Source organism: Stegostoma tigrinum, chromosome 2, assembly GCF_030684315.1.
Source record: "Stegostoma tigrinum isolate sSteTig4 chromosome 2, sSteTig4.hap1, whole genome shotgun sequence".
NCBI classification, from domain to species: domain Eukaryota; kingdom Metazoa; phylum Chordata; class Chondrichthyes; order Orectolobiformes; family Stegostomatidae; genus Stegostoma; species Stegostoma tigrinum.
Window position 1 is genome coordinate 60,167,516 of NC_081355.1, and position 10,782 is coordinate 60,178,297.

General features: G+C 45.1%; 1 protein-coding gene across 1 annotated transcript in view; it reads right to left on the bottom strand.

The window, feature by feature from the left end:
• Positions 1–1,270, bottom strand: part of LOC125465700 (secernin-1-like) — a 191,589-nt gene extending 190,319 nt beyond the window's left edge. Inside the window, exon 1 of the mRNA XM_048559439.2 lies at positions 1,056–1,270. The gene's annotated coding sequence lies outside the window, so the exon portion shown is untranslated. The remainder of the gene's footprint in view (positions 1–1,055) is intronic.
• Positions 1,271–10,782: the final 9,512 nt, after the last annotated feature.

Genomic DNA, 10,782 nt, shown 5'->3' on the forward strand with positions numbered 1-10,782 from the left:
AAAGGGGGAGGGGGGAAGGGGGAGGGGGGAAGGGGGAGGTGGGGAGGGGGGGGGAGACGTGGGGGGGAGACGGTGGGGGGGAGACGGTGGGGGGGAGACGGGGGGGGGGATGGGGGGATGGGGGGGATGGGGGGGATGGGGGGGAGGGGGGGGAGACGGGGGGGGGAGACGGGGGGGGGAGACGTGGGGGGGGGGGAGACGTGGGGGGGGGAGACGTGGGGGGGGGGAGACGTGGGGGGGGGAGACGTGGGGGGGGGGGAGACGGGGGGGGGGGAGACGGGGGGGGGGGGGAGACGGGGGGGGGGGGGGAGACGGGGAGGGGGGGAGACGGGGGGGGGAGGGGGGGAGACGGTGGGGGGGAAAAGGGGGGGGAATGTGGGGGGGAAGAGGTGGGGGAATGTGGGGGGGAGGGGGGCTGAGAGAGCGGGGCGGGGAAGTGGGAAGGTGTGCAGACCGGAGTTCGGGATGGGGATGGTGTTTCAAGGCTAAAACTAGACAGGGAAGGTTGTCGGGGCGGGGAGAGGACTGCGAGTTGGCGGCTTGGAGGGGGAAGAGGACCTCCGGGGTTGTGGGGCGCGGGTGTTGGAGGGGAAGAGGACCGGGGACGGGAGCCCGGGGGAGGAGTGGGCAGTGTAGGGAAGGAGATGCGCTCCGGGGCTGCCTGTGCGGCCACACCGTAGCGAGTGGAGAGTGGGGGCACCTGTGGGTTGCTGTGAACGGGGCTGTGACCAAGGTCAGGCTGACACCCAACGGGTCGGTGCACAACAATCTCGTTCTTTTTCCTTGCTCCAGCCTGTGACAGGATCCACCCAAACTCGGGATGCAGCAAAAGGCAGAGAAACCCTGCCGCTCACTGTCTGGCGAAAGACAAAAACCTGACACTGCATGGCGACAGTCTCCCCATCCCTAACCATCTTAGGCTGGTCTCGGAGAGAATGCCCAGCTCCCCTGCACTTTGCCAACACAAACCAGCTGCGTTCCCTGTGGGTTGAGGGGTCTGGGGTGGGGTGATATGGAAGGACCTCCTCCGCCTGTACGACAGGGCTGCCCCTTACCTGAGCTCCTGGCAGTCTCTATAGCTCTTGGTCATGTGACCGCAGCATCTGAGTGCGGACGAGACAATGCAACACGGCCAGAGCCGAAGAAATGGTTCTCTGTTTATTCCCGAGCTGCCCCCTTCAATATAGCGGTGCTCTTTCCCCCGTTCATCAAAAGTATCCAGTCGGCGTTCAAGGGGAGGTGCTCTCGACGCCGGAGCGTTGCTGATTACTTAAAACAGACAGCAACTTATTCCACGTCCTGCAGCGCCGTCTGCTGAATGAGCTCGTTTGGAACAATAGGACTCTGCTAATGTAACTTCACTGTTTAATAATATCTCCGCTGCTTAATTAAGGAGCTGGTAGAGAGATAGCGCGGAATGATAGACCAGTTAGCTTGACGTCTGTGGTAGGGTAAAATACAAGAGTCCGTTATAAAAGATGTAACAGCAGGGCACTTTGAAAATAGTGACAGCATTGAACAGTCAGCATGGATTTAGGAAAGGGAAATCAAACTGGATGTTTTCGAGGGTGTAATTTGTAGAGTTTAAGGAGGAAAATGTCGTTTACTTGGATTTTCAGAAAGCGTCAATAAGTTTCCACAAAAGAAATTTTAGAATGCAAAGTTAAAATTTATGGATAAGTGATAATGGGAACTGCGGATGCTGGAGAATCCAAGATAACAAATTGTGGAGCTGGACGAACACAGTAGGCCAAGCAGCATTTTAGGAATAAATGGGTTGTTTTCTGAGTGTTAAACAGTGACCAGTGGGGTACTGCAGGGATCAGTGCTTGGACCCGAGCGATTCACAATATATATTTATTATTTAGATGTGGAAACTAAACGTAATATCTCCAGGAGATAGTATCCTCAGGAGTAGCTGAGGAAGGGTCACCGGACCAGAAGTGTTAACTCTGTTTTCTCCTTCACAGATGCTGCCAGCCCTGCTGAGCTTTTCCAGCAGCTTTGTTTTTGTTCATAATATCTCCAAGTTTGCAAAGGTGGGTGGGAGGATGAGCTAAGAAGGATGCAAAATTTGTGATTTGGATAGGTTGAGTGGCAGATGAAGTACAATATGGATAAATATGATTAAAAACTGAAAAAAAAACTGCTGACTCTGGAAATCAGAAACACAAACAGAAATTTCTGGAAAAGCGCAGCAAGTCTGGCAGCATCTGTGGAGTGAAATCAAAGTTAACATTTCAAGTTCAGTTACTATTCCTCAGAATTCTGGAGATAAATAGATAGATGTGAGATTATCCACATTGGCAGCAAAAACAGGAAGGTGGATTAGTATCTGAATTGCAATAGATTGGGAAAGAGGAATGATTAGCAATGTGACCTGGGTGTCATTGTATACCAGACACTGAAAGTGAGTATGTAGGTGCAGCAGGGAGTAAAGAAGGCAAATAGTATGGTGACCTTCATAGCAAGAGGATTTGGAGCACAGGAGCAGGGATGTCTTACTGCAACTATTGAGGGTCTTGGTGAGAACACACTTGAAGTATTGTGTGCAATTTTTGTCTCCTTATCTGAGGATGTTCTTGCTAGTGAGGCAGTGCACCAAAAGTTTACCAGACTGGTTCCTGGAATGGGAAGAGAAACTGAATGGGCCAGGACTATATTTACTAGAGTTTAAAAGAATCTCATAGAAACGTATGGAATTTTAACAGGTCCAGATAGGGTAAATAGAGGAAGGATGTTACTGATGACTGAGGAGTCCAGAACCAGGGGCCAGAGTTTAATGTTACAAAGTCAGCCATTTATTTGTGAGATGTGGAGAAATTTCTTCACTGAAAGAGTGTAATTCTCTGCCATAGAAAGCAGTTGAAGCCAAACATTAAATAGTTTTCAAGACATTCTTAGAGCTAAAGGGATCAAAGAATATGGGCAAAAGTAGGAACAGAGCACTGAGTTAGATGATGAGCTATGATTACATTGAATGGCAGAGCAGGCTTGAAGGGCCAAATAGGCTACTCCTGGTCCTATTTTCTATACTTCCAACTTGCCTTTACAATTGCAGGCTTTCCCTCCACACACCCCACACTTTTCTGATATGAGTTCAATATGGCCCTAGAAAGTTACGATGGAACAGGAGGAGGAGTCATCAAAGCGAATATACTCAAATAGGGGAGACCTGATTTCATCAAGTTGAAAAAGACTCAGGTAGACTGGAACCAAAGATGAACAGGTAAAACAGTGAATGATAAATGGTAGACTCAAGAACATGATTAGACCATTCAGCCCATCAAGCCTGCCCCATCATATAATAAAATTGTGGTCGATTTAACAGCTTAATGCCTTTCACCCACACTATCACATTGAAAATCAGAAATCTATCAATCTCTATTTTTAAGAATACTCAGAAACTAAGATTTCACAGTCCTTTGTGATAGTGAATTAAAGAAATTTACAACCCTCTGAATTAAAAATAAATTCTCCCTGTCGTGGTCCTAAGTGTCTTTACCTTTAGTAGTTCCCTGGTTCTTCCTGCCCAGCCAGGGAACATATCTTACCTGCATCTATCCTATCTGTCCCTTTAAGTGTCTTTTAGGTTTCACTGAGATCACCTCTCATTCTTTGAAACTCCAAAGAATACAGGCACAGTTTTCCCAATCACTTCATAAGACAGTCCCAGAGCAAATCTAGTGAATCTTCATTGCACTCACTGTACGACAAACCTTCAAGACCCTCAACAATTGTGTCCAGGATCAAATTAGATGCATTTCCACTTGGGATGCAGTTTGGACATTCCATCTTGCCATCTAGTAGAGGTAGGAGATCGCAACAGAGGACTCTCTATGAAAGACTCCATTGGAATCTATACTTAAGAATTTCACAAGGAAGTGTTTCATCAATGGATTTTTAACCAAATTCACAGACTCTCAGGCAGGGATGAATCTGTGTTTAATATCTGTATGGTTGTGAAATGTTGCTGGTCTTGTTGCAGTTCTTTTAATGGGTGCAGTTCATCTTCTGAGTCTACTTCAGGTCGTGATAGATATAGGACAGATGTCAGAGGTAGGCTCTTTACTCAGAGAGGAGTAAGGGTGTGGAATGCCCTGCCTACAACAGTAGTAGACTTGCCAACTTTAAGGGCATTTAAATGGTCATTGGATAAACATATGGATGATAATGGAATAGTGTAGGTTAGATGGGCTTCAGTTTGGTTTCACAGGTCGGCGCAACATCAAGAGCCGAAGGGCCTGTGCTGCGCTGTAATGTTCTAGGTTCTATTTATGTTCTATGACATTCCCGATCACTTAATGCAGTAGATGGTGGGAGGAAAAGGAGGCCACCTACAGGTTTAGTTTGAACATTGCTGTGTGATTGTCCAGCCTTATTTTTGCCACGACGCACTGGAGAAGGAGCTTCTTTGAAGTTATATTTGCAACTTTTGGGTACCAGAGGGATTGAAGAATATGATTAATAACAACATTATGAGGTTTCTTTGTGTGTTTAAACTTTTTTCTATTCATTGTTACCATTTCTACCCTTCTGTAGTGCCTTCCAAACCTACAACTTCTACCACTTAGAAGGCCAAGAGTTGAGAGGAAGCGGTGGTGTAGTGGCACTGTTACTGGACGAGTAATTCAGAACCTCAGGTTAATATTCTGGGAGATGTGGGCTCAAAACTGACTGTGGTAGATGGGGATTTTTGAAATGAATAAAGAAGTTGTCCAACTGTGACCACTGTTCTTTGCCCAAAGGATTCTCCTTAAGGGAATGCGATCTGTCGTACTTACCTGGTCTGACCTACGTGTGCCCTGTATGTCAGAAAAATCTCCAGAACCTGATCAAATGTATCCCAGGACATTTTGGGAAGCTAGGGAAAAATTGTGATGCTCCTAGCAGAGATATTAGCGTCACCTACAGCCACAGGTGAGGTGCCAGAGGACTGGAGAATGGCAAACAGAGTCATAGAGGTTCAAAGCATGGAAACTGCCCTTTGGCCCAACTTGTCCATGCTGCCCAGTTTTCACAATTAATCTAGTTCCATTTGCCTGTGTTTGGTTCATATCCCACCATACCTACCCCATCTATGTACCTGTTCAAATGTTTCTTAAATGACAAAGTTGTACTTGCCTTCACCACTACCTCTGGTAGCCTCACCACCCTCTGTGTGAAAATATTGTCCCACTGGGCCCATTTATAAATTTCCCTTTGCACCTTTAAACCTATGCCGTCTAGTTTTCGACTCTCCTATTGTGGAGAAAAGCTGATGGCTTATCTGCCTTATCTACATTTCTTATGACCTTATAGACCTCTGTGAGCTCACCCCTCAGTCTCCTTTGCTGCAGAGGGAAAAATGTCCTAGATTATCTGAACTCTCCTTACAACACAAACTTTCCAGTCCAGGTAGCATCCTAGTAAATCTTTTCTGCACTTTTTCTAGTTTAGTAATGTCTTCTCTACAGTAAGATGACCAGAACTGCACACCGTGTTTCAAATGTGGCAGTCATACATCTTGTGCTCATATCTCAATGATGAAATGTTGTGTCTTTATTTCAGAAAGACTGTAAGGAGAAACCTGGGAATTATAGTCTGACATCAGTGGTGGGCGAGTTATTGGAGGGGATTCTAAGAGATAGGATTTACGTGCATTTGGAGAGGCAAGGACGGTCAGCATTGACTTTGTGCGAGGGAAAGCATGTCTCACAAATCTGATTAAGTATTTTGAGGAGGTGACCAGAAAGCTAGATGAGGGCAGAATGGTAGATGTTGTTGACAAACTTTGATAAAGCCTTTGACAAAGACCCGAGTGGTAGACTGGCTAGAAAAATTAGATTATAGGGGATACAAAGAGAGCTTGCCAATTGGATGCAAAATTGGCTTGATGGTAGGAGATGGAAGGTGATGCTGGAGGCCTGTGACTAGTGGTCTTCTGCAGGAATCGGTGCAGTATTCATTGTTGTTTGTCATTTATATAAATGATTTTGATGAGAATTTATGAGACGTGGTCAGTAAGTTTGCAGATGACATCAAAATTGATGGCATAGTGGACATGAAGAAGTTTAAATAAGATTACAAAGAGATCTTGATCAATTGGGCCAATGGGCTAAGGAGTGGCAGATAGATCAATTTTGATAAAATTTGAGGTATTGCATTTTGGTAAGATGAACAAGGGACAGAATTACACAATTAATGGTAGCGCCCTGGGGAGTGTTGTTAAACAGAGAGACCTAGGGGATTCAGGTACATTGTTCTTTGAAAGTTGCATCATAGATAGACAGGGTAGTTAAGAAGGCATTTAGCACACTTGTCTTTATTGCTCAGACCTTTGAGTAAAGGAGTTGGGGCAATATGTTGCAGTTGTACAGAGCATTGGTGAGGCCACTTTTGGAGTATTATGTTCAGTTCTGATCACCCTGCTATAGGAAGGCCATTATTAATGAGGAGATGGTTCAGAAAAGATTTACAAGGATCTTCCGGGACTGCAGATTATGGGTCATAATGAGAAGCTGGATACGTTGTGACGTTTTTCACTGCAGCGTAGGAAGTTGAGGGGTGACTTTACAAAGGTTTATAAAATCATGAGGGTTATAGATAAGGTGAAAAGCAATTGTCTTTTCCCTAGGGTAGGGGAGTTCAAACCCAGAGTGGTACAGTGGCTCAGTGGTTAGCACTGCTGCCTCACAGTGCTAAGGACCTGTGTTCAATTCCAGCCTCGTGCATCTGTCTGTGTGGAGTTTGTACTTTCTCCCCATCTCTAGGTGGGCCTCTGCTGGGTGTCCTGGTTTCCTCCCACAGTTCAAAGATGTGCAAGTTAGGAGGACTGGCCATGCTAAATTGTCTATAATACTCAGGGATATGTAGGTTAGATGTGTTAGACATGGGAGACGCAGGGTTACAGGGATAGGGTAGAAGGAAGGTTCTGAGTCGGATGCTTGTTGGAGGGTCACTGAGATTTGTTGGGCTGATTGGCCTGCTTCCACACGTAGGGATTCTATTCTAGAGGACGTATTTATAAGATGAGAAGAGAAAGATTCAAAAGGGACTTGTATGTGGAATGAACTGCCAGTGGCAGTGGTAGACACAGATACAGTTACAACATTTAAAAGACCTTTGGAAAGCTATATGAATAGAAAAGTTTTAGAGGAATATATGCCAACCACAGGCAAAAGGGACTTCTTTAGTTTGGGAAACTTGGTTGGCACGGACGTGTTGTACAGAAGGGCCTGTTTCTGTGCCACATGATTCTATGACTTTATATCTTGTCCACAAAAAGCAGGACTAATCCAACTCAATCAATTATAGACCTAGCAGTCTACTGTTGACCATCATGCAGCACTCACACAGAAAGAACCTCCTCTCAACTCAGTTCATGATTTCATTGATCCAAAAATGGAGAAAAGAGCAGATCTCCAGAAATGAAGCCAGAACAACAATCCCTGACATTAAGGCAGCATTTGATTGAATATAGTATCATAGAGCCCTGGCAAAATTAGAGTCAATAGGATTCAGGGAGAAACCTCACAACTCATTGACATCATACATAGTACAAAGGAGAATAGTTGTGGTTGTTGGTGGTCAGTCAATTGGGACACAGGACATTTCTGCAAGAGTCCCTCAGGATAATCTCCTGGGCCTAACCATCTTCAATTGCTTCATCTTCCCTGTGCCATAAAGTCAGAAGTGGGGAGGTTCGCTGATGATTGTACAATGCTTAGTAAAACTAGCAACTCTTCAGATACTAGAGCATCCTGTGTCCATACTTAGGCCTGAATAATATTTAGTCTTGAGCTTCATATTTAGTGAGAAGTGACATTCATACTACACAAGTGCCAGATAATGATCATCCCCAACATGAAATACTCTACTGGTCAACTCTTGATCTTCAGTGTTATTACCATTGCTGAGTCCTGCTTTATCAATATTCTGGGGATTATCAATGATCAGAAACTAAACTGGACTAACAATGTAAATATTGCAACTATAACAGAAGATCAGAGATTGAAACTCTATGGCAAGTGACTCATTTCCTGACTCCCAAAGCCTGTCCACCATTTACAAAGCACAAGTCAAGACTGTGATGGCAAACTGACAACTTTCCCAGATGAATGCATGTCCAACACTCAAAATGCTTGACACCATTCATGATAAAGTAACCATTTGTTTTATATTCATTTGTGGGATGTGGGTGTCACTGGCTGGCCAGCATATTTTACCCATCTCTAGTTGCCCTTGAGAAGGTGGTGTTGAGCTGCCTTCTTGAACTGCTGCAGTCCATTTGCTGTGGGTTGACCCACAATGCTATTAGGAAGGGAATTCCAGGACTTTGATCCAATGAATGAAGGAATGATGATATACTTCCAATTCAGAATGATGAGTGACTTGGAGGGGAACTTGAAGGTGGTGTTGTTCCCATATATCTGCTGTCCTTGTTCTTCTAGATGGAATTGCTTGTGAGTTTGGAAGGTGCTGTCTGAGGATCTTTGATGAATTTCTGCTGTGCATCTTGTAGATAGTACGCACTGCTCCTACTGAGTGTTAGTGGTATAGGGAATGGATGCTTGAGAATGTAGTACCAATCAAGCGCGCTGCTTTTTTATGGATGGTGTCAAGCTTCTTGAGTGTTGTTGTGGCTTCACCCATCCAGGCAAGTGGGGAGTATACCATCACACTCCTGGCTTGTGCCTTGTAGATGATGGACAAGCTTTGGGGAGTCAGGAGGTGAGTTACTTGCCACAGTATTCCTCGCTTCTGGCCTGCTCTTGAAGCCACTGCGTTAATATGGTGAGTCCAGTTGAGTTTCTGGTCAATGGTAACACCCAGAATGTTGATAGTGGGGAATTCAGGGATGGTAACATCATTGAATGTTAAGGGATGGTGGTTAGATTGTCTCTTATTGGTGATAGTCATACCTTAGCATTTGGGTGGCATGAATGTCACTTGCCACTTGTCAGCCGAAGCCTGGATATTGTTCAGATCTTTTTGAATGTGAACATGGACTGCTTTAGTATCTGAGGAGTCACACATGGTGTTGAACATTGTGCAATCATTGACAAACATCCCCAATTCTGGCCTTATGATGGAAAGAAGGACGTTGAAGAAACAGCTGAAGATGGTTGGGCCTAGGACACTACACTGAGGAACTCCTGCAGAGATGTCCTGGAGCTGAGACGATTGACCTCCCACAACCACGGCCATCTTCCTATGTGTCAGGTAAGCATTTGCCGTTTGATTCCAATTTTGCTAGGGTTCCTTGACGCCACACTCGATTGAATGCTGCCTTGATATCAAGGGCTGTCACTCTCACCTCACCTGTTGAATTCAACTCTTTTGCCCATGTTTGAACCAAGGCTGTAATGAGATCAGGAGCTGAGTGGCCCTGGTGGAACCCAAACTGGGCATCACTGAGCAGGTGCTGCTTGATAGCACTGTTGATGACACCTTCCATCACTTTACTGATGATCGAGAGGAGACTGATGGGGCTGTAAGTGACATCCTATCCATTTTCTTCATCAGTCAATTCCTGCACCACAAATGTATAGTGACAGCAATGTGTGCCATATACAAGCTATACTGCAGCAAATCACCAAGGTTCTTTCAAAAGCACATTCCAAATCAATAATCAGCCAAAAATGTAGCTCGATTAGCTTGGAGCAGACAATGGAGCAACTGAAGATGCGATTCTAACTTAATGTTATCTTTTTATAGATAGGTGATACGTGCTTCAGGACTCTTGGTTGTGCTGCACAAAATGCTATCTATCCCCCTAAATGTTGAATCCCCCATAAGTTCTACATCTTGATTCTGCTCGTCGTATCACTGCCCCCATCATTCCCAAAAGGCACAACCCTTATTTGTATCTTCCTGACAGTCTTTTTCCTTACCCTGGCAGATATAGTCCATTATACCTACTGCACACAACAACTGTCTGTTATCTCTTCTATATCCTCTCAGTGCCTCCTACTTGTTGCTGACAGACCTTGTCTCCTCTTCTCAGCTATGATTATACTCTCGAGACAATTGTCCCGAAATTTCTCTCCCTTATGTGTTTACCTGTTTCTTCTCAAAAGACAATTCGAAGGCTCTGAACTGAAGTGTCTGCAGGCAGATTTTTGGGAGAAGTGTCAATTTAGAGAAGTCTCTGTTCACAAACCACCAGATATTACAGTTAGGTCACACAGCCTGCATTTCTAGCCGATTTATTTTAGTGCCAGTATAATTCTTAATGTCAAAGAATTGTTCGAGATATTTTGAAGGAAAATACTTGGAATCTGAAGAACTTCCTACAATCGTTGTGGGAAACTCAGTTGTTTGCTGGCCTGTAACAAAAACCATTGATCTGAAGGAGAACCGTCCATCGTAATTTAGTTTTTAACATCTTTACCTCCTTCTTCATTTAGCTTGGCTCAGGTTCAGTACAATTATTTCTGCTTCTTCATTAACTACCTGTGCATTGTACTGATGGATCCCATTAGTAATCGAAAGTAATTTTATTAAACACACTGAGTGCCACCAAACAGCCCAGCTCGTCCCCACCTCCCTAACCTGTTCTTCCTCTCACCTATCCCCTCGTCCCACCTCAAGCCGTACCTCCATTTCCTACCTACTGAACTCATCCCGCCCCCTTGACCTGTCCGTCCTCACCGGACTGACCTATCCCTCCCTACCTCCCCACCCATACTCTCCTCTCCACCTATCTTCTCCTCTATCCATCTTCGGTCGGCCTCCCCCTCTCTCCCTATTTATTTCAGAATCCTCTCTCCATCCCCCTTTTCTGATGAAGTGTCTAGG